Genomic DNA, 25,507 nt, shown 5'->3' with positions numbered 1-25,507 from the left:
ATTTCACTGTATGACTAAGTATCTTGTGCTGCTCCTTACTACTGCATCTTGTTCAATCTGCAGTATACGTTGGAAACTATTATTCATGATTCTCTGATGTATTATTAAATCTTTCCAATGGTCAAAATCGTTATTCTAGACCTTTCCTCTGAGTCCTCCCTAACCCTTGTTTGTTTTTCTCAGATAAATCAGAAAGCTTCGCTGCCCATTTGTGCTACTATTCTAGTAAAAAGGAACCTCGGAAATGCATTAGCTTTAAAGGCAGAATCATAAATTAGCTTTAAAGGTTTGTATTTATTTAGCATGTTAATCGGCAAGACCTTCAGGAGTTCAGTTTTATTTTGGGAGACTTACAGCACAGTGTTCTCTCTAATTATTTGTTTGAATATTGTATTTACTATCTATTCAGCTTCATTTATGTTGCCTCTCTGTAGCTCATTCGTTAATCCAGTTAAAGTACAAAATGCCTGCATTTTGACATTATAATTTAGCAGTATGAAGGCATTAACTTTAGTGGAAAATATATGGCTAATTATTTCTTATTCTTTACTGTTAAAGTTTATATTAACTTCTTCTGGCTTTTAAATTTATAAATATGTAAACAAATTTAAAATTTAGTGATGGGCATCAGTGGACAGTGTATACATTAAAGTGAATATGCTAAAATAAAGTGTTTAAACTTTTTTTCAAGTAATGCAGTCACATACATGAAAAAACAATTGAGCATTTTTATTCCTTCTTTGTTACCTTATTCTAACTGAATGTTTCAAATCAATCCACTAACACAGTTGTTAAACTCTAAGAGTGCAATAGAAATGTATTTTGAAGATTGCATTTTTAATTTAGCAAATAATCTATAACTTATAATTCAAATCAAGCTGTATAAAACAATGTAATAGTTCCTACTAGTTAGTTCCTAGAGAGTAATTGCCCTTTCATAAAATATTTTTTAAAAAACAAATGAAACCCATTTTAAAAGAAAAATCTTCTTGATTTAACCATGTAAAGTATTCACTGTATTCAATAAAGACCATTTGTTTTAGAAACAGATACAGTAATAAAATATATGTAGAAGAGAAAAATCCTCTGAAAAATCAAAATAAATTAGATGAAGAAAACAAATAAATATAGATGTTGACATGAGTTTGAATTTAGTAATTTCATCTCTGACTAAATCCCCTAAAGAACATAATATGAAATTATGCTAAGAAGTATGCCACAGTAAGCTATCAGAATGAATATGCAAACTTATAATGAAACAGAAATGGGTCAGATTCAGACAACAGCAACCAGAAATATGATTTACAAAGTTTGTGGCAAAGAGATAAAGATGCTAGATTTAAAATATATTAAGATCCTGCAAATGGCAGGAAGTATCATTTGACTATCACATACTCAGTTAGAAAATGAAGGAAAGTTGTCAAGTCCTGGAGGGTCTTTGATTAGAGAAAGATGAGGAGATCTCTGAAATCTAGGAAAATAAACAGAATTCAGAATCTGAGCATCAAATATTTGGACCTAGTATCATGACCAAGTAGGACTGGAATATACTAACCCTAGACATCTGTGAGTGTATGTGTGTGTGTGTTAACCTTTGCTTACCATATATGTTTACAAAATAATTTATAGTATGAAGAATCAGTGTCCCTGGAAATATTTTAGTTTTTCGTTAAGTCAGGGACAAAATAGAACTTTCTGATATTTATATGTAATAATAATCTATGACATTTTTTTAGTGCAAATTGGGGACCAGATAATATATGCAAGTACCTTCCACACATTACTTCTCTTAATTCTTAATTTATATTATGGATATTATTTCCATTATACAAATAAGGAAGCAGAGACACAGAGTGATTGAATCATTTGTTTAAGATTATATAACCAGTGATGAGTGAAATCTGAATTGGAATTCAGACAATTTGATTCTAAAACTAAGATATACTTCTAGAACAAGGTCAGGTGAGATCCTCTGGTGAATATAATGAGATTTGAATGGAATTTATTTTTGAATATCATGCTAAAATAGTGTAGACTAATATAACTATCTACAATTCCTCTATTTGAAATTCATAGTTAATAACAAATACTAAAGAACATTCTGCTTAACTCAAACCACTATGGATGCCTATTAATAATGTGAGAATAGGTAATAGCATCTTCAATAGAATAAGAGGTTTGCATTGTTGAATTTTATCTTGGATTTATCCAAATTTATTATCATTCATTAAACACACAAGTATTTCGTTCTCACTGCATGCTAGGTATTGTGGTAGCAAGCATGTCCTCAATGGAATTTATACTCCATTGGTGGAGATGGTCAATAAATAAGCAAATAAATAAATATATACACTATTATATTTCTTGGAGATAAGTACTATGAAGAAAAATGAAACAGACTAAATGTACAGAGTGAAAGGCAAGGGTTATTTTTTAAATTTTTTACCACATAAGGAAACATTTATTTGAGGTTTAACATGAAATCATGCAAATAAAATTTGTATAAACACAAATCCACATTGAGTCATAATACAAATAGCAAAAGACAAAGTGAAAACAAAGAAAATTAATTGGCAGCTATATACAGCTGGAAACAGTTTTATTTTATACACTAGGAAGTCTTTTAAAAAATAATCATCATAGATCTACAGAAGACCAATCTTGAATGTTGTCCTGTAAGATGGGTTACTTTGGCAATCTCCTGTTTTCCCCAATGCCCTTCTTTAGTTTGGCTGATTGTTTTGGTGATGGCCATCCCTTTAGACACCTTGCCATAGATTTTCTGTCACCCACTGTAATCTCCATAGCCCTGTCCATATCCACAGTTTCCATAGTTATGCCCAGTATAATCATAGCCGCCACAGCCACTATAGTTCTGATTACCACCATAGGCACGATTATAATTTCCATTTCCTTTACCACAATAGATATTAGATCTTTGGTTCCAGTTTTAGCCTTGACCTTGGCCTCTACCTTGTCCACCTGCTGCAGCACCTCTTCTTCCTTTTTGTTGCTGCCGTTACTGCCTACATACCTTTTTGCGTTGTGCAACTTTGATTTCACACTTCCCAGAACCAATTCGATATCTGCTTTCTAACAATTTATTTACTGGCTCTTCTTCCATGGGAAGTTCAATATTTTTAATCTCCAAAATATTTTTTAATTTGTTCTTTGAAAGTACCTGGGCCCAATCCATCCAGATAAAGCTTTGGCCCCTTTGAAGTCTATCAGTTGACCACCCAGTTTCTTTAGTTTCAAAACTTTATCAACACTAACAGCATCTTTGAAAAGCACAAATCTAAATCCTCTTCATCTTCTGATGACTAAATCTGTTTGAACTGTGCAGTCTACAATTGTTATGCTGCTGATTCTTGCTTTCATTGATGGTGGACCCATTTATGAATTCCTCTATGTTGCTGTACTCATTTATGTTTTCTGAGATGGAAGAATTGTTGGCTGGGGGTGCTGGAGGGAGCAGTCTGAGTCCCAGAAAAGGAGTGTTGTGTGAAGCTGGTTTTAAAATGGCAACGAAAGGGCAAGGGGAGGGTTATTTTAGAAAGGGTGTTCATAAAAGGATTCTCTGAGGTGATAAGTTTGGAAAAAAAGAAAAAAAAGAGACCTGAATGAAGTGGATGAACAAGACTTTTCAATATATGGAGGAAATGAAAACAATAAGTATAAATACATTGAGTTCAGAAGACAATGGGAGGAGCATTAGGAAATGAGGCTCAACAGACAGGTAGGAGTGAAAGCCCAGAGGACATACTAGACCGTGTTGGAAGGTTTCCATGGTGAACCAGATGTAAAGCCATTGGGGAATTTTTTTTTTTTTTTAATGCCTACAGCATCTGTTCTTCCTAGGGGGTTTCCCATCCAAATACTAACCAGGCCGGATCCTGCTTAGCTTCCGAGATCAGACAGGATCGGGCATGTTCAGGGTAGCATGGCTGTAGACCCATTGGGAATTTTTGACATAAGAAGTGTTATAATTAGAGTGAAAAAAATTAAAATCACTTCAACTACTATGGAGGTAAATGCTTAGACTAAGATTCTAGCAGTGGAGGTAGTCAGGTTCAGGCATATTCTAAAGGCAGAGCATTATGTAATTGCTCCTAACTTATGATTTGGTTTTTGGATGTAGAAAAAAAGAATACTCCAAAGTTTTTGGCCTGAGCAATTGGATAAATTGTGGTGCCAGGTGGTGGCGGAAATAATTATGTTTCTATTTTAGAAACATTAAGTGTGAGATTCTATTAAAGATCCAAGTGAAGGCAGAGATTTGGCAGTCAGATGAACAGTCAAGAGATAGAATATTCTGGGACAAGATACAACTATAGGAGTTATCAAATTATATAGATGATTTCCAAAGCTCTAAGACTGGCTGGCATTACCAAGAAGTGAGGGTAGATAGAGAACTCAGGGAGGCAAAGATTATTCAGGCTCATTCCAGTACTTAATAGAAGGAAAAAGAAAATGCAGAAGACAAGTCTGAAAAGAAAGCAGGAAAGTAAAATAGAAACTGGGAATGTGTAGTGTCTTGAAACTGAAGAGAATAAAATGTTTCAAGAAGGAAGGAATGTCTATGCCGAATCTGCTCAGAAGTTGAGTAAAATTAGGATTAAATATAGACCATATAGCCATGAAATTTATCAACATGAAAATGTTCATTATTCTTGAATAATCAATTTCAGTGGAATGATTGTGATCAAAACCCTAAGAGATCAAGTGGAGGCAGTAAATGTAAACAAACCCTTTGAGAAATTATGCCAAACTTCAAACAAAGACATTGAACTGTGACTAGATGGACAAATAAGGTATAAAGAGTTTTCTTTTTTTTAAGTGAGAGTTACTATAGAAGATTTGTGTGCAAACAGAAATCTAATAATCAGGTGGGGGAATGAAATTTGTGTTTGAAAGAGAGGATTGAACAACGTCCTTGAGAAAGGAGGATGAAATGCATATAAATGAATGGGTTGACCTTACATAGATGTAGATTCAGGACATATAAGTACACATGAAGGTATGATAGCAGATGAGGTGGGAAGAGAAGAAAGTTCTATTTTGATAGTTTCTGTTGTCTCAATGAACTGAGAATGTAGGCATTACCCACAAGTGAGGAGGCAAGGTGGGTGCTAGAAATTAAAAGAGATGCAAGATGGTGTGAAATAATCTTCTTGGGATTGGCAGTGAACTCGCTGGGGATATGTATTAGAATCAGAATGCTGCTGAAGTCCCAATTGAGATAAATTTTCCCAAATGTAAAATGAGACTAGCTAGCATGGCTGTGTATGCTTTCTGCATTCATATTGAGTGTAGTAGATGCAGTCATAGTTGTTCATTTAGGATTTTTTGTCTGTTTTTTAACTAACCAGGTAAGAGAGCAAGGGACTTCCAGTTTGATTCAAAGAATAGATTAGATTTGTGGACCAGGAATCTAAACTGGTTAAAGAGAAAATAAGAAAATGAAGGGCTGATTGATTGCCAGTGAAGTGATAGATCAATGGATTAGTGGTCTAAAGGGGTGGAAGAGTTATTGGAGTGGGATAAGTGGTTAGAGTCAGTGAGCTGGAAAGATAGAAATTGGTGTTCAGAAGTCTGAACCTGTCTAAAGTATCAGACCTTGAAATAAAAAGAGGGTATTATAAGTTAACTGTTACAAGTTATTGAAGTCATCAACAGATAGATCTGCCACTTTAGCTGCCTGTACTGCGGGGCAACATTCTTCTTTCCCATATGAGTAATTTAAACATATGGATGTGGAATGCACATGTTATGTGATTTGATGAATAAAGTAAACATTGAACCTTGTTTTGAGATGACATTTGTTTGTATACCCCCAAAATAAAAAGGGTAAAATTTATACTCTTGTGTAAATGGTTTTTCATTGAGATACTCTGCATTAATGTACTTTTTTTTTTTAATCTAGTCCATCAGTTTATTCTCAATATTATTTGAGGTATTAAAGTTTGGGAGAATTAATAAGCAGCAAAATTATCTTTATGTATAGGATCCCATGAAACATTGCTATACATCTGAAGTCAATATAGTAAGAAATGATTTAACATATTTCTATAATTTTGAGACAATGATTTAGTCAATATCTTATTAGTGAAAAATGATTTTTGGAATTAATTTCATTCTATTCAATTTTATCTTAGTGATCTGAATAAATCATTCATTGGCTTTTTATAGTTTTTATGCATTTGTAAACTCGAAAAGCAGTACGTCTAAAAAAAAAAATCTATGTCGTAACTCTTGATTTTTGTTCCAAAATACATTCTTAGTATATGGAAATACTAAGTCATTAATAAAATATTAAGAACTTATGAGAGTTTAATGAAAATGATATGGTGTTATCCTTTATTTTACCCATGTGTGTATATGTATGTGAGCATATAAATTATTCCTTTGCAGAGACTAAATGTCAGATTCATTGAACTTAGTTATTTTGGAAAAAGATTCTGTATACTTTTCCTCTTGATACTAAACAAAATAACTTAATTTTATTTCAGAGACTTAAAAAAACAAACATTTAAAGTAAATGCACATTTATTATAATTTCCTAAAAGGCAGGTACTTTTATCAAAATAATTTTAAATATTTGGGAATCATAACGAGTTCTTTGCACTAGCTTGTTCTTATAATTTAAAGCATATTTTAATACAAATGATATATCAGATGTTTGTATATGATTATTTTCCATATAATCTTATAGTTAGGTATAGTTTATCAAGTAAGTAAATCTTAACATTGCTAAGTATATTTTTTATTTCAATGACCTGTAAGATGGTTTCTAGAATATATACATATATGCATCTTTGTGTGTATCTATACATGCATGTGTGTGTGTGTGTGTGTGTATGTATATAGGCACATTTAATGTATACACCTGCACACAGTCACACACATACATACATCTTTTCTTTTTGACATTATCAATTGTAGTCTTACTCACATGAAAATTTAAAAACCCTCAGTAGAAAATCTGGGGAATTTGGTGGAAAAGTGTTAGTATAGAAGCCTAGGTTCTCCTTTTATGAGGATTTTGGTGTCCTTTGTGATTCTAATTTAGTTATTTATGATTGCTGCTGCTTTTTGTTTCTTAATAGTAAGGGATTATGTGTTCAAATCTCAGAATGTTAGATATTGAAGGATGAGATTCTTTGAATCTTTCTATTTTCCAGAGGAGGAAGCTGTAGTCCAGATAGGGACTTGCTGAAGAGATACAATATAAGTGGCAAAGGGCAAATTCTGAACTCAAATTCAAATTTTCTGACTTTGAATCTTATGCCCTTTTCATGTTAGGCTGGAGCAGTCCTAGAAGGATTGGAAGGGTATTAGGAGCCCGATCCACAGGAAATTCATCTGGGGGAGGAAAACAAGACCTTTATGACATGCTGCTAAGGAAAAACAAACAAACAAACAAACAAAATAAAAATGCAGTGTTATTTCAAGTTTGGCGGGAAAAGGGTGAATGAAATACGGATAACTTTAAAAGAACATCATATAAGGCTGCTAGTACATCAATCCACAATGTTTATTTTGAGCAGTTGGTGACATTTAGAAAGAAATGAGGGTTCCAGCCATTTTCAGTAGGTGGTCAGTTTGACATTTCTGTATAATGCCTCTCTGGGCTAATAAAACTTTTCCATTCCTGCTGGTTCCATTTTCATTTTATTCTTTCTGTTCATTTAAAGTAACAATTCAGTAAATCACAATACATAGGCAAATGCTGGAAGTCAAGTGTTTACATATACTAAAATCTTTTAAGCCTGGACTTTTTTTTGCATAACAGATGGGAGAAGTGTGAATAATTTCACTGGAATTCGGTAGCCTTATTTTTTTGAAAAAAAAAAAAAAATTCTTTAGTGACATTTAAATATTCGGCTTATGTCTAATAAAACAAATCATATTTTTAAATAAGCCTCACAATTATTATCAAAATAGATTCATGTGGCTTAGCAACTAGCAAAATAACAAGGACATCTGTTACTGGAAACTAAGTTAAACCCAAATAAATTGAACCATAGTGAATATTGTTATAATTTAGTAGTTAACTGATATTTTAAACTTTTAATTTATACAATCTAACATCAGCTGGACCTTTGTAATGATGTTTTGTTTACAACATATCATATCATCCACAGATCTCTCTTAAAGATTCCTCAAATTTCTCAACCTCTAAAACAAAGACACACCAGTCTACTCAGCACCATCTTGTTGAAAATTATCTAGTCTCACATAAATGAATATTTTTGATATCCAGTTATTTCCCTCACTTTTCTTATTTTCTTCTCTGTATCTTATTTTTTTTAATTCCCCCCCCCCCACCTCTAAAGAAGTGTTTCTGCTTTCTCATATCTGAATCGGCATATATCTTTTGCTCTGATTACATTGACCCTTCTAAGACCGTTTTTATATCAATTGTCTTCTTGTTAAAAAAATAATTGAAATAGACCTTAACACTGTCCCTGTTTTCAGGTGTTGGGGCTCTGGATCTGGTTCCGCATACCCCATCCAAGACCAGGCAGTTACAGAACTTTGTCCTTCCCTCTACCTTTAAGAGTCTTTCTGATGATCTAGGACTTGATCCAATCATTAGAGCATCTAAGTATCTCAAGATATTAAAGAAGAGATTGTCCAATGGGGGTAGTCATGAAGGAAATTTACCCTGTGGAAGATTGGCAAGTATTACACAGGTATCTGCAGAAACTACCTTCACCTTACCATTTGCAGTGTGAAGGACTGCATATGTAACCCCTCAGTTGAGACAATATCTTCCTCCTACTGGTGCTGGTATAGATAGGTCTTGCTCTTGGAAGAAGTGGTGGAATATTACTGATGTTTCCATTTCCTAACAAGAATAGTCCACTTAGGGTTGAAAGGCCCTTCCTTATCTGCCTTATGAGTTCTCCTGATTTTTCAGCCACAACTAACACAATCAAAGAATAACTGTAAAGTATTACTCTTCATCTGCCTCTTAAAACTATGTCTATGAATAAACTTATCTGTGTTCCTTCAGGGCTTTCAGTTTTGATAATAGATCCTTCTCCTGTTTTCCATTCTTGACAACCTCTGTTCTTGCAAATTAAAAGTTTTTGCTGGTACAGGGCTATCAATGAAATTAACTTCACGAAGTAGGTTTAAAAGGCAAAATTGTCCATTAACTCCTCTCTTTCCTTCTCATCCCAGCATTGGTCATCTTAATTCTCTCCAGGTACTTGCAGCTGAGTGGGAGAAGGTCATGCACAAGTATTTGTGCACAAGAAAAGCAAATTAAACTCCCAGTCTCTCTCTCCCCCCCCCTCTTTTTCTTTATACACACACACACACACACACACACACACACACGTATATGTGTATATGTATGTATATATATATATACACACACACAAACATGCGTGTGTGTATATGTATACATACCTTTATTCTTTTTATTGAAATCCATATCTTTTTATGCTCTAAACTTTTCTTCTGAAATGTTCCACAACAACAATGATGACAAATAATGAAGAAAAGTCTTTGAACTTCTTAACCAATAAAGACATCAACCTATTTCTCTTTTCTATTTTGAACATATTTATTTTGTCTAAATGTCTTGAAAAGTTTATTGACTTGAATCTTCAGTGCTCTTATATTCTGCATGATTTTAGAAAACTCATTTTTATTTACTATAGGTATTTTAAATATGTACCAGTTTAAATATCACCAACATGCTACTTTGTGAGACTTTTCTCTGAATTTTTCTACTGCCATTTCTACAAGAAAACATCCTTGTTCATACTGAAATATTCTTTATGCAAGTGAAGTATTTCTCCCTCTAGTGAAGATTATTTTCTACATTTGTTTTCTGGCTCCCACGACCAATACCCATTTTTTCTTCCTTTCTAAGATATTTCTGCATCAACTTAACACTTGTTTCCTACATATTCAAACTCTTTTACCCTCTAATGTCTTAGTAGCTTTCTCTCCTTTTCTATGTTTGACCCCGAAATAGTCTTCCCCAAATTTTTCCTTTTGACTCTTGTGTTCTCTCTCTTTTTAGTCTGTCTAAGGGTTTACACTTACTTTCAAGGCTTTAATGACCATATGCTTAGTTGGTCACTCCCAACTCTTAATCTAAAGTAACAATATTTTAGAAGTGTTATTTTAGCATTACTTTAGTAATAGTGCTAAAGTAATTAAAATATTAAGAGATTGAAAAGGAAGCAAAAATAAAATCTACATATTGCCAAATTTTATTTTTCACCCTTAGTGCAAAACAATTTGTTAACTGAGGCATTCGGTAACATAATATTTTTATTTTGCATTCATATATTTCTAGTTTGAAACCAAAGTATATATTAACTGTCTATTTCAGTCTGATCTATCCTAGTGATGTGTTGTATAAAATGCTTTTTGAGTTTTTCTTGAACACAGCATGGAATTTGTTCTTGACTTTTGCTCACTATGAATGAGATAGACCTTTCTAAATTATTAAAGTATAAGTGATTTCTCCAAGGTACCATTTTAGATTTGGGGCTATTTTTTGACCCTTTTCTATTTAATGTTAAATATTTTGTTAGAGTCTAAGAATGTTCTTACTTGTGGAATTGTCTTAAGAAATCTAAACATTTTTTATTTGGGTATTGGAATATGAAAAATGAGCTTCATATCTTTACTCAGGTAGGAGAAATAAATTTTACCCTTGCTACTACTGAATAAATGTCATCTTTTCCAATCCATGAGTAAAAGATATATTTCTGATTTCCAAAATGTTATCTAGGGCTTGAATTTATTACAATTTCAGCAGTATCAAAACTATTAAATTACTCTTTTAATTAGATGAAAATACTAAAATTAATATAGGTAAACAGATATAAACTGACACACTTTAGTCATAGTGGAATTTGTAAGCCTCAAGTCTTACATATGTAGTAATTTGGGTAGAAATATGAGAAGATGAGAGAATATGACATAGTGGTTGACTTTGAAAAGGCTACCAACTTGCCCAAAGTCACATTAAAATTTTTCACTTAGTTCTTTTATAAATAATGATAATTTAGCAACTATTTCAAGAAGAAATAATTAATGAGCAATATGATATAAATATAGTATTATAGAATATCTTATCTTTAGGCTAGACTCAATTTGCTTAATATCCTCTAGGGGAAAGAAAAGTTACTCAAATTTATATCTATAAATGTGTTAGGAGTTAATTAATGTCATAAGTTTTACCACACAAAACAGCAATTTTATCAGGAAAATTATACATTGTACTATATGCTCTTCAAAATAGGAATAAGAATCAAGATGTTTCAGAGTTCATTTCTTCATCTTCCTAGCAATATTTACTTAGTTTAAAAAATCTATAGTGTTTTTTAACCTTGTTTTCTTTTATGTATTATTCCCCAAAGGGAAAAACAAAAACTAAACCATACATACAAGCAAATTATAAAACTATATTTGATTTTTGGAGAAGTAGGGAGGTAAAATCAAAGCTATGAAATAAACAATGGCTTCACGTGAAAACTTTCTGGTCCTGTTAAAAACGACAGGACATTTGACATGACTTGAATAGCAGGAAGTTTGAGACAAAACTGGTAAATCGAGAGTTTAAATGTTTCAAAGTATGTTTTAAACTATAGTAATTTTTCAATATAAAAAACATTCAGAATTCTCTTTGGATTTTAAATGTAAAGTCAGGCTGTTTCATATCCTAGAAATAAATTATTTAAATTGATGGAGAAATCAGGATTTCAAATTTTAGTGATAATAGGAAATGATGCATTCTGATTCCTATAGACTAAGTGAAGAATCTATTGTTGACACCAGGTGGTGCTCAAAAATTAAACCACAATGTTTGGTGCTTGGGTACCACCTCAGTATTTGCAGATCAGAGATGCTTGTATATATATATGGGGTTATGTTTCAGGAAAGGGTTTCTAGAAGATCACACCCTTAGTTAAATCATAGGTTCTGAATTAGGAACAGCATTGTACACATAAAAATTCCTCAGGAAAGACTATTTCCCAGTATAAATAGGTAATAAAAAGTTTCTCATGGGGCCAATATGGTATATATGTATAAAATCATTTAGAATTTAGACAAGATATAAAAACATAGTTTACTTTTTGTTCAGTCTAATATCATTCAGCAACTGACAAGTGGGCTTACTATGTTTTAGATGAACTACTAGGTGTTACAGGTGCTAAAGTATTGGGTAGGCAATAAGAAGTTGTTGTTTTTTAATATAAGAAAAATTGGACAAGGACAATATACAGGAGAAACACAAAGTCAAGCCATTTTTGTTCAATATTTTTTTCACTCCTGAAACAATGCTTATCACATAATAGTAATCATTATATATTTGTTGGATGAATGGATATGGTAATTATAAGAGAATAAAAGTGTTCCGAGTGTTCAAAGAGTGAGTAGTCATGTATGGTATTTGTGGACTGCTTTGTGAGTTACATTCCTGGTTATTGCTCATGGCTATGTTTGGTGGCAGTAGACATAAAGCCTTGTGATGCATTGTGAGCAGGATGTGAGGCATTACATTTCTTTTTCCCTTCATTTATTTGTTTATTCATCACTCATTAGTTTACTGAACATCTCCAATATGACAGGACTAAAATAAAAGATAAAATCTGCTACTAATGAGGTCATGGATTGGAGGATACAGGCAAATGAATAAGCAATTAAAATAGACTATGATAAATACTGTTATATTTATTTTGCTTGATATTTCTTTCAGTTGTTTCATTTTCACTTATCAGGTTCATCTTAAAGTTTCCCTTTATGTGTTGTGTGAGCTGCCTCAATAGTATATGGCAGAATCCCATACTGACCCCATTGACCTACCTGTCTTTCATTTTAACCAAGGAATTTTCCACAATCTTCATCAACTCCCACACTTGCTGTTCTTATTTGACAGTTCCTCAAACTAAAGACCTATGTATTTTCAACTTCAAGAATAACCTAAGAGGCTGAACTGCAAAGAGATTCCTAACATGTCCTGTAGTCAAACTGTTGTTTGTTTGTTTGTATGTATGTATGTATTTTTTATTATGGTGACATTGGTTAACAAAATCCAGTAAGTTTTAAGTGTACAATTCAACAGTAAGGCCTACATGTATTGCATTGTGTGTTTAGATCACATCTACGTTGGTCATTTACTCTGAATGAAGGTCATTGACCTCTGTGGGAGTCACTTTCCATATTTGAGAGATGGTGATCATAATACTGATACAATAAGGTTCATTAGAGGCTTAAATGCATTAAAATTTATAAAATTCTTAGAATGGCTTACATATCAGCTACTTATCCAAGCATTCTAACCTGATTACTACCTTCTACTGAAAATATGGAGATTCTCCTGATAGTAATGGCTAATCTTCAGAGGTGGATTTGCCATGGATGACATAAAGCTTATTCTTCAGGACCCTGACCTGGACAGTTCCCTTAAGAGTCATGTATTTCGGGTAAAATTTTTGAAATTGGTGTAATAACTGCAATCAGTTGAGACCACTGTCACATTTTCCCTAGGACGATACTTTTAAATTCGCCTCAGGTGTTATCCAGTTAAGGGAGAGTTGAATTGGGGATATATGTAATTTGTTTTTAGTAGGAAGTAACTGGTTCATAGCACCTTTGGTGTACAGCTAAATAATTGCTAACTGTACCAGTTATGAATAGCTTTCAGGAATATATCTACTGCCCATGATGCAAGTATCCAGGACATTTAAATAGGGCTAGATGTTTTAATAAAAAGTAAACTCATTCTATGGCTCTGAGCACCAAAAATATGTTTGTGGTAGTGGAGATATAGTTTGAAATGTGTAAAGCCAGAAGCTAGTTTGCAGAAAATCCTGTAATCATAGAACCTATAAAATTGTATGGGAGAATTTGTGTCTTATCAATATCTTGTTAAAACTATCAATAATAATGATATATTTAAACATATTTTAATTATCTTTCTATTCTTTATAGAAAATACTATTACAAAATAATTTTCATGTTAATAGACAATCAAAGAGAATTCAGCCAAAAATATAGAAAATATTTTAGTGTGTTAAGCCATAATACACAATTTTTTTATTTTCTAGATTTTGTGACATTGATATTTGTCAGCTTTTTAAATTTTGTAGTTCTTTGTAATTTTTAAAATGTTCTAAACAAATGACAGAAATGTATTTAATTTTGAATTTGTGATTTTTTTTTTATTTTGTTTTTAAGTATAGTCCCCCAAAGTTTATAAACATTAGTCCCCACAAAAACTGAATCCAACCTGGCTAACATGTAATAGGTGATTTTATGTGCTAGGTAATATTTTTTTTTTTTAGTGTTGTTGAGATATAATTGACATACAGCATGGTATAAGTTTAAGGTGTACCACCTAATGACTTGATTTACAGATATTATAAAATGATTACCACAATAAATTTAGTTAACATCTATCATGTCATGTTAACACACACAAAAAATTTTTTTTGCCTTGTAATGAAAACTTTTAGGATCTATTTTCTTAGCAACTTTTAAATATAGCATATAGTGGTGTTAGCTAACATCATCATGTTGTACATTACACACCTGTGATTATTTACTAATAGCTTGCACCTTTCGACCACCTTCATCCAATTCCTCCATCTATGTATCCCTCACCTCTGGTGACCACAAATTGATCTCTTTTTCTATGAGTTTATTTTTTTTAAGATTCTACATATAAGTGAGCTCATCCAGTATTCATCTTTCTCTGTTTGATTTCCTTCACTAGCATAATGCCTTTACCATCCATGTTTTTTCAAATATCAGGATTCCCATATTTTTTTATGATTAAATAATGTTCCATTGTGTATGTGTGTATATCACAAATTATATATCCATTAATCTTTTGATGGATATTTAGGTTGCTTCCATGTCTTGGCTATTGGGAATAATAATGAGGTGAACATGAAGGTGAAGATATCTCTTCCATATAGTGTCTCAATACAGACAATTTTTATCTCCTCCCTGATACCCAGCCTTCAACCCATCTTTTTTTCTCTCCTCTAACATAACTGTAGATTGTAAATCTCTATGAAACATTGTTTTTTTTTTTCTGTTTTATACTGTTTCTTCAAAGTATCAGATACTGGAGAAATTATAACTTAATCCCTTTAATTTAAATCTCTAATCCCTATCTTAAGCACTACCCAAGAATTCATTTATACCTTAGTTCACTGGTTCTAAACATCCACGGTATGTTAAAATCACCTAAAGAGCTATAAATTTTAATGTTCAGACAATATTCCAGACCAATTAAATCAGAATTTCTAGTAGTTGGTTCAAGCCATAATATTTTGAGGGCAATTTCAATGTGTAGGCAAGTTTGTGAACCAATGTCTTGAGTGAAGAATAGGTTTTGATTCAGGGTAAAAATAGAGAATGTTTCCTGACAGAGAGGAAAGCACTCAGGAGAAAAAAAAAAATGTAAATAGCACATAATGTAGGGATTTCCTAAAATGGAACTCTGCTTCTTAATAGCTAGTGAAGTGAGTAAGGGAAGAAATGTGAATTCTGGCCCTGTCACTTTACTAGTTGTGTGAGCTCCGAGGCACTATTAAATTATGTACAATCTCAAGATTCTTATTTATAATATGGGTATAATGTATACCCTATGGTTTGTTGTGAAGATAGAGAAAGCAAGTGTACAATAACTGTTGATTAAAATTAAAATGTATTATTATTATTGCTATTAATTACAAAGGCTCATAGTACTAAGCACGTGATTCAAGACAGTTGTAACTCTTAATTGCATATTTTTGTATACTACTTTCTAATGGTAAAATTCTATGGGCTTTCAGTGTTTGGTCACGTCTGTCTCATTCACTGCTATAATCACAGCCTCTAACAAATAGCCTGATAGAGACTATAACTTAAAAATATGACTAAATGGATGAGTAAATGAATGTGTTAGTTATATAGCTTCATGTCATTGGTCTAAAACAGAAGCATGACATCAGGTAATATTTATCTTTTGTGTTCTCCTATGATCTTTTTCTCTTACTTTATAAACAAAAATTTAATGACAATAGTTTATTGTGTGTCAGGCACTGTTCTATGCACTTTACAAAATTAGTATTTACAATCTTATGAATTAGATAGTATCACTGTTTCCATTTTACGGATTTAAAAAAAAAAACATTAATAATAGAGAGTTTAAGCCCTTTGTCTGAATACAGCTAGAAAGCTGTTGAGTTGGGGTTTGAATTTCGGTAAAAAGACATGAGAACAAAATCTAATTATTGACCTTCCTGTTGCAGCCATCACTTCACCCGTGTAAAAGCAGCCATTGTTAAGGACTTTTTGAAGTCCTTGAACCAATTGTTAATCTCTTTCCTAAAAAGTTCCAAACAACTTTTATCCTCTAGGCTTCTTGGGAACTAGTCATAACTCTCAGGAGTGGGGCAGGGAAACGACATTGTGTAAAGAGATATAATCATCATATTTACTTTGCTTGGAAAACAATTTTTACTTTGCAGAAATTATGTTATTAATTTTTATTTGGCTCTGACAAAAACACCTGGACCGAAATCAATACAGCTATTATTTGTGTTATGTTCAGATATTCTGCTGGAAGCAATAATAAATTTAGATTTTTCTTATTTAGTATTATGACATAGCTCATTAGAGAGTTAGCAGTCATATTTAAGAGTCCTTACATTGCAGCATTAGGTTTTACTTATTAAAAAATGCTCATTATATATAAGATATTCACTGAATAAGAGTTCACCTAGTCTGATTTTCTCCTAAAAAGTGGTAATAGGAAGGTATACGCCATGGATTACACAATTTCATTTCCTTTAAAACTCTTTAGAAGATAAAAATCAGGTCAAGATAAAACTCTGTACAACCACAGAACTCAAGAAAATACCAGATGTACTTCTTACATTTATAATGAGAAAGATCTCTTCCAGTCTGAAGCTATTTTTAGAAGGTTGAGTAAAAGGGTAGGTTGCCTTTTAAATTGTAGGTATTCTTTTTCCACTATTATATTTTTAATAATTTAAAATGAATTATGTCTTCTATCTCAGCGTTCTTTGTTTTGGATTACATGGATATAGGCAAATAAAAAGGTTATAGAAATCGAAAGAACATTTTCATGTATCTCAGAAGAACACAATTAGAATTCCAGGTAAGATTAAGGAAATGGTTGCCCATTCCTAATATAAATATGTTTGTCCAAGATGGATGGTAGACAATGTGGGTGATGAGCCACTGGCCCATGCAAAATTTTAAGAAATAAAATTACAAATTTATTTCCTTCCAACAGCAGACATTTCACTGCTGTTAATATTGAAATAAACATTTCCCTTGGAAACATCTGTCAGAGTGACATGTAAATATTAAAATGAATATTGAGGATATTAGAATATGCCAATTAAAAATCATTTAATGGAAAAAAGCTATTAAAAAACTTGGAGGTAAATTTCAACTATAAATTCCAGTCAACAATGTTTACCGTAAAATGTGTAGAGTATTGTATCATGTTATATGCAAACAGCCACTTTTTTAATGATATTTAATTTGAAATACTGAATGTATCTACTTAGAGATTCTATTTGTGTGCCTTCCCAAAAAATATGGCTAGTCTCTTATTTTGCATAGTTTCATTCAATTCAACAAAGAATTAAAACAATACCTATGAATAAAGTACAGGAGAGGTATTTAATACTGTGGAAAGTGATTGAAAGTGAATAGTCCTTTTATACAGGTATAAAATGGGGCTACATCGTCACAGAGGCAAAAAGTAGAATAAATCAATTTAACTTACACAAACAAAGATGTTTTCTTAAAAGTGGAATTAAATGATGGATAAAACTAAAGAAGAGAAAACTTAGATCTCTTCAATCAGTTCAATGTGTTGATTTTATTCCTCCTATTGACAAAATACTTAACATTAATGCAATTCATATTTATAAAGATTAATTTAATACTAATATACTTGAAAAGATTACATCTCCTCTTGTTACATAAGTACCACAGCTTCTTAAGATGCAGTGTTAAACTTTGACTTTTTCATGTGCACCCACTTTTTCAAAATTCTCATCTATCATCAAGTTATTGTGGTCACTTCTATACTGCTGCCCAGGTTCACATCACAATTCCTCACCTCTTAGCCAAACAAAGTGTAACAGATTCGTGTGTTCACCTTTTACTTCTTGGCACACAAATATACTATATTTTCCAGCCTCCTTACAGTTTTACACAATAAACTGTGTAATTATAAATGTGGACAAGGATGTTTAGTGTGTGTCACTTCAAGGCCCAGCTTCCAACGATTTTCCACACAGAAGTTTTGACTCTTCTGATCTTTATTCACCAAATAAAGAGAGATACTGGACTAGGTCTGAGCAACAAGATGAAAAAACCTGTCCCCTGAATAAACAGAAATGCTTGCCAACAAAAATGTCTTCATTGGAGCAAAGAGTTCACTTATATGAAGCTAGTAAGATTTTCAGATTTGTTGTTACCGCAGCTAGCATTTACTTTATTTCAAGCACACCAGTAAGATATTTACAAATGATCACCATCTTCATCTGCATAATGCAATGTCATTTTAAATTCCAATGTCTCAAAACAGACTCTGAATATCCCTTTCCAATCAGTTTCCCTGTGCAACATTTCTGTTTTTCTGTTAATGGCATCATCATTCTAGAAGCGGTTGTCAAAAAAGAAAATATGGTGATTGAGAGGAGGCATTTTGAAGTTTTACCATAGGAGAAGTAACTTTACTATAGATGTTTGATACATTCAATTGTTGTATTTTAGTAGATATGATTTGGCAGCAAAATTTGATTGCATATTATAATATTTATACTATAATATATTCCTTTAGAACTGGAATGGCACTAAGGCTATATAACAAGCTATTCTATGCTCCAGCATAATGTAATTTGAAATCTTTCAGAGGATTGTATTAATTCATGTTCATCAGAATTCATTAGAATAATTTATTAGTTTCATCATGAAAAGTATCCAATATTCATTTCCTGACTTCATGGCAGATTACTCATATGGATGCCATGGGGTAGTAAGATGTGAGAGAAGCCTCAAATCACATGTGATTCATGCTATCTCCGCAAATGTAGACGATGTATGTAATTCTTTTTTTTTAACTTTCTCACTTGAAAGTAATCAAAGGAATAATTCCAGACAAGCTTATTATAAAGGACTGGTAAGTTTCTACCACTGTGGCAGGGCTGGCAGCTAGGCTACAGTTGTTAGAATGCCAAATCCCAGACGTGGCGTGATTAAATCCAGTGTCTAATCATTTTGCTATAGTAAATTCACAAAGCAGTCTGATTACAGCATGCTCCTGTCTTCATGGTGGTACACGTGTTATACATTTGCTATGAAATTACTAGTGTGAATTTGTAACCAAATCATATTGTTTACAAAGAATATATTTTTTTACAATTAAGAAAAAAACGATGTGCATGTTTCACTAGTTCTGTTTTAAAAGCTGATATTAATTGTGCCTCTCACTATTTTACTATTAGGTTTTTTATTTTTTTGCATTCTTATTTAGCTATAATTTTATTTTTTCTGGGTTTTTCATTATGCTGAAAAAATTTATGTCTGTATATACATATATATAGATAGATATATAGATAGAGATATATAAAACCTAAGAATATATATTTATATATAATCCTAAGGTACAAAAGTCAGTTGTTTCAAGTTCTAATGTTCAAATAAAATTCGACAAATATTTATTGATTTTCTAAAATACAAACATTAGACATATTTAATATATACATATTAACAAGTTTACAAAAATAGGTTTTGTGTCTTTAGGCTATAATAATAAATGAAATATTCAGAGTTACAACTTATTTTAATATATTGGCTAAGAAGATATGCAGGAATATTTGAAGAAAATATATTAAATCGGTTTGTTTCTGTAAACCACATTAATGGGCAACAGAACACATTTATTAAACTCTCTTGATAATATGCAATACATTAAATAAATCATTAAAGTTTGGCCGTGAACCTACTGTTATTATACTGCTTTTTGTTACCGTATTTCCTATAAATATTCTCTTCTAGTTCTTTTCTACATAAGGAAACATCTAAAACTTAACTTATATTTTTCATTTGAGGTTTTTGCCTTTGTATTAAAACATCAGCTCTGATTAATTGATAAGAAATCTGTGTAAATTTTTGTTGTTCACTGACCAGGTGGATCCTGAAGAGAAAATTCAGGGTCCTATTGAACTAGTAATCTATCAAAGTAGCCAGACACACATCTGTGAATAGAGTCTGTTTCAAGTTGTCAATAAATATTACTGAATGCTTATCTCAAATATTGACATTTAGTTTCTAGGTGTACATTCCATCTCACACCAAGGAAGTTCAGTGTCTTCTTACTTACCTACGAACACTTTTAACATTTTTCTTTCTCTCTATGGATTGTGTTGTCTTCAGAACTTTTCTTTTAAGAGTCATGCATTCCTCCTGATTTTTCTCACCAGTCTTGCCTATCCCCTCAGCACCAATATGATATATATGGCACTTTACTCAAGAAATTTATTTAGATGGGCAAATTTAACATGCCCAAACTGACTTCAATATCCTGCTTCAAGCCTGTTGCTGCCAATGACCCCTTTCTCACTAAGGCACTATCAAGTACTCGTTTTTTCAGCCCCCAAATCTAGAAGTCATCTGTGTCTAATCATTTTGTTATAGTAAACTCACAAAATTGTCTCACACTTCACATCCAATGCACCCATAAATTCTGTTAGCTGCACCTTTAAAATACTTCCATAATCTGACCATGACTTTTATCTCATCTATTACTACTCTAATCCAAATTACCATGACTCTTGTTTTGACCTCTACTATTAGACTTCTCAATGATCTTACCTTTTTCTACCCTTGCCCTACCTATAGTCTCTTCACACAGCAGCTGAGATATCATGTCAATCTTCTTACTGAAAAAAATTTCCAGTGAATTCACATAACATTTAGGAAAAAATCTGATGTCCTGGAGATGTCCTCAAGTCCTACATGATTTGGCCTCTACTTTTATCTCTTACCCTCCTCTCTTTTTGCTAATTCTGCTGCAGCCACACTCGACATCTTGCTGTTCTTTGAAAAGTTCAAGTTTAGTCCACCAAAGGTTTTTGAATTTTCCTGTTCTCTCTGCCAGAATATATTATTCCCAAATTGAAGATGCTTTCCCAAACTTCATTCACTTTTTTGTTTAAGTGTTGCTTTTTTCTGCTCATCCCATCATCTAATCTCTTTTATTACATAATTTCTTACAAAATTTTTCTTAATAACTCTTAACACTACCTATAATTTTACAGTATTTACTTTTTATTGTCTGTCTTCCCTATGAAGGAATTCAGAGCATGTCATCCCAAAATATGCCACTTTGGCGTATTGATTATTTTAATTTTAAGGCATTTAAGAAATAGCAGGTGAAAGAAGGGTACTCTGACCCTCATTTTCTCTTCCTAAAAGCAAGAGCTAAAACTCCCATTTGAAAGATGCCCTCCCTGTACTGAGGAAGAAAGATATTCTTATCACCAGAGATGGGAAGTTGAGGTTGAGAAATCTGTAAAAACTTTGTTACAAGAACCCTCATCTTTCTGGTCACTTCTCCACAATTTACTGTCCCTATCCCAAACCCTTCTGTTTTATCAATTCTTCACAAATGTATTGTTTCTTGTCTAAAAGTTATAAAAGCTTTGTGGTTTTGGTCACTTCTTCAATCTTTATTCTCCTGTGAAGGCTCTCATATACATGCAAAAAACCAACAAAACTTGTGTACTTTCTCCTGTTCATTCTACCTTATGTCAACTTAACTTTTAGTCCCAGACACAGACCAAAATGGGTAAAGGATTTTCCTTCTCTTACATCTACCAGAATTTAACTCTGTGAACAGGGTCTCTGTCTTACTGAGTATTGTATCCTCATTGTATGAAAAAATTTCAATAAATGTTTGCTAAGTAAATAAATGACCAAATCATAAATTAAAATTGACATCTTTTTATCATAACTCATTAATAATGATCATTTTACTTATTCCAATTAAAATACAATTTCTCCTGAGTCCCTTGAATAAGCAATAGGGAAGGAACCACAGTACACAGCTCACAGCTCTAGCCTTTTCACTTTTTTAATTAACCCTGCTGATCTGCTTCTAGCTCATTCCTCTGACTTAACTACTAACTACCTTTCTCCCAGGGTCAGTTACTTTGCTGAGAATCATCTATAATAGCAATTCTTAAACTTTAGCATGCCTCAGAATCAATCACCTGAAGAGCTTATTAAAACAAAAATGGCAGGACCCCAATCCCAGAGCTTTTCATTAAGTAGGTCTGGCTTGTGGCTAGAAAATTTGCATTTCTAACTAGTCCTCAAGTATTACTGATTCTGTTAGTATGGGGACCACATTTTGAGAACTATGTATCTTAGAGTGTCTGGATAATGGCTACCTCCCTTTGTTATGACTTCCTTATAGATGGAACTGAGGAAACTGAGGTGGAAGTTTTCCACGGAATAGGATAAGCAATGGGTCCAAGGTCTTGCTAGCTATGTATACCAGCTCAGAAAGTGAGCAGTTGTCAGAGAAAGTGTACTGAAGAGTTTTTGAAGCAATATTTCAAACTTAAAATTTGACAAAATGATAAAGAAGATAAACTAATAAAAGAAATAGAGATAGAGACAAGGATAAAGATAGAGACTAGAGAGGATAAAAAGGAAGAAAAGGAGGAAGAAGGGAGAAGGACCTTGGAACAATTGAGATGCTGACATCTGTAGAGATTCGGAAAGTATAGGGAATGCCAGAAATGCCTGAAGGAACCAGCTGAAGCTGATTTGAAGAATCTGGTGTTTGCAGTAAATTTTCCTATGGTATTTATGGATTCAGATTTAGAGAGAATTATATGGGGCTGTGAGAGAGGCAATAAAGAAACTAACACAAAGCAGAGAGCTTCCATCCCCATCATGTTTAGAGACTTTCATGTAACAGGCAGATCCCTTCAACTAAAATCTATATTTGCTTTCTAGCGGTGTATTAATAAAGTGCAATGAAATTGGTGGCTAAAACAAAATAAATTTATTCTATTACAGTCGTGGAGGCTAAAAGTCCAAAATCAAGGTGGGTACAAGGCCGTGCTCTTGGCCTTTTCCTAGCTTCTGGTGGTTGCCTAAAATCCTTGGCATTTCTTGGCTGACAGTTGCATCACTCGAGTCTCTGCCTGTGTCATCACATGGCATTCTCCTAGGGTCACCTGTTTTTCATGTTGTTTCTGTGTCTTCTATTGCTATTATTATGAAAGTGAACTTTAAAAAGAAAAACGTTAGTAAAATATTTCAAGTGGAGGAACTAACTGAATCATTACTTTTGGCTGTGATTCTCCAAAAAGTTGTTCTTTGCAAATCATCATCTGTAATCTACCTGTTAAATCCTCACGTTGTCTCACCTGTCTACTGTATATTCTTTACCCTTTCATTAAGCTAAAATTGAGAGTTTCCAATTCTCTATCTCAACTCTTTAGTCAGGTATAAAGTCTACCACAACTAATGAACTAATGAACTTTAGTAGGAGCATGTAAACTCCTCACATTTCAGGAATTAATGATAATAACCAAAAGTTTACATATATTTAATGTTTATTACATATATTTTGTTACAGTGTTTTATACATTAACAAACTGACTTAATATGTATTTTTGAAATAATGCATTGCACCCTTCTGCCCTGCTTTATCATTCTAATCCCAGTAAAAGATGAGATAGCTATACTGAAGGATGATATAGTCAATAATGTAATGGGCAAAATACAATTCTGCATCCGATAGATGTTTTCATTTGCATTCTTCAAACAATACTGAGTAGGTGATTGTCCACTCTTTATTGCCTGCCTTATTTATCACTTTTATTTGTATCTGCCTTATATAATCTGATTCAAGTGAAAATTTGAAATAAGGGGAATAATTAACAATATAATTTTTATTTTGCTAGAATACGACAATATCCCAAATTTTGAATGTGTATGTATATGTCTCTGTGTGTAAAGGCACATTTGGCTGTAGAAATTCCTGAGTTTAATGAAATTATTTATATTGGGTAAAAAGTGATATTTAATATTAGACTTTTATCATTATGGCAATAAAATCAGTTATAGTATAAGCCATTTTAAATAACTCCTGGTTTCTATCAAATGTTATTGATTTTTTTTATTTGATAAATATTTTAAATTTTGTAGTTTATCCAACCAGAGCCATTTGAGTGCCATAGACTGCCTCTTTTTATAGCTATATATTTTATAACAGGTTTATGGGAGAGTCTGATCTTTGTTGGGTACACACTTGAAAAGGATTTTCTTTCTTTAATAAATATCCTCAACTGTGCAATGCCAAATCTTCCTTCCTGCAGGTAGCAGATCTCTTAATGACTTCTTGGGTAGATTTTATAACTTATTTCTACTTTGTTATTAAAAAGTCTAGTCTAGTTTACAACTCAATCTCATATCCTTTCCCATTACAATACAGGCCTAATTTGGGACCAAGGACTGGAGTAAGAAGGAAGTGCAATTTGCTCTCTCATTTCCTTGTTATCACATGGAGTCAAATGGAAGGTTTTTGTATGTCTCTCTGACATCACCCCACCATCTTTCTTTCTCTTTTATTTCTGTAGCTGCTATAGGAAGGGATACAGAGTAAAAGGACAAGAATCCTTTTATTGAGTTTTCAAGAACAATGCTTTGTTTCTCCTACTGTCAACTGCTTTTTTCTCCTGGATCATGCTCATAGACTATCAAAGTCCTTAATGACAGAAGTTTAACTATTGGCTTTCTAATGAAGCACCTGGATAAGTTCTTTGGAGGTTCTATCTGGAATACACCCACTGTAAATTTTACGCATTTATTATTTATATTCAATTAACACTAATATAGTTCTTACTTTGTGCTAAGTCCTGTTCTACATGCTTTATAAATGTAATAATCTGAAAATCTCATGAATTAGGTACTTTTATTATTTAGGTGGGGAAACGGAAGCTCAGTGAAACTGAACAACTTGTGTGGGATCACATTGCTAGTAATTGGTTGACCTGGTATTCGAACCCACATAGTCTTTGCTCTTTACTATGTGTGTCTGCCTACATGTGATTGTCTCTTGCTTGAGACAATTTAATAGGGAGTTGATAGTAATTGTCTGGAGCCAAAAGTTTTCTAGACTAAAGATATGATTTTATAGTTTTGGAGTCATCAGCATATATTTTTGATTTTTGAATTCTGAGTGTGGATGAGATCTCTCAAAGGGAGGACCCAACTGGGGAAAATGATAATACTTAAGAAGCACAGAAAGATTTTAGAGATGAAGACTTTAAAGAACGAGACAGGTCAGAAAATATAGTGTCTACAACACATAGAGACATGGACATACCCAGCAAGCCAATTGCTTCTCGCACATTCCAACCTCACTCTCCAACTATTTCTCATTCATTCAGAGAAGAGGCTAAACACT

At 32.6% G+C, this 25,507-nt stretch overlaps 2 pseudogenes; both read right to left on the bottom strand.

Annotated features, from left to right (window-relative positions):
• Positions 1–2,723: 2,723 nt before the first annotated feature.
• The window catches only part of LOC118613590, a 167,984-nt pseudogene continuing 145,200 nt past the window's right edge, over positions 2,724–25,507 (bottom strand).
• Positions 3,837–3,955, bottom strand: LOC118614884 (annotated as a pseudogene).

This window comes from Rousettus aegyptiacus, unplaced genomic scaffold (assembly GCF_014176215.1).
Source record: "Rousettus aegyptiacus isolate mRouAeg1 unplaced genomic scaffold, mRouAeg1.p scaffold_m13_p_2, whole genome shotgun sequence".
Taxonomy (NCBI): domain Eukaryota; kingdom Metazoa; phylum Chordata; class Mammalia; order Chiroptera; family Pteropodidae; genus Rousettus; species Rousettus aegyptiacus.
This window is presented reverse-complemented; position numbering and strand designations above follow the sequence as displayed.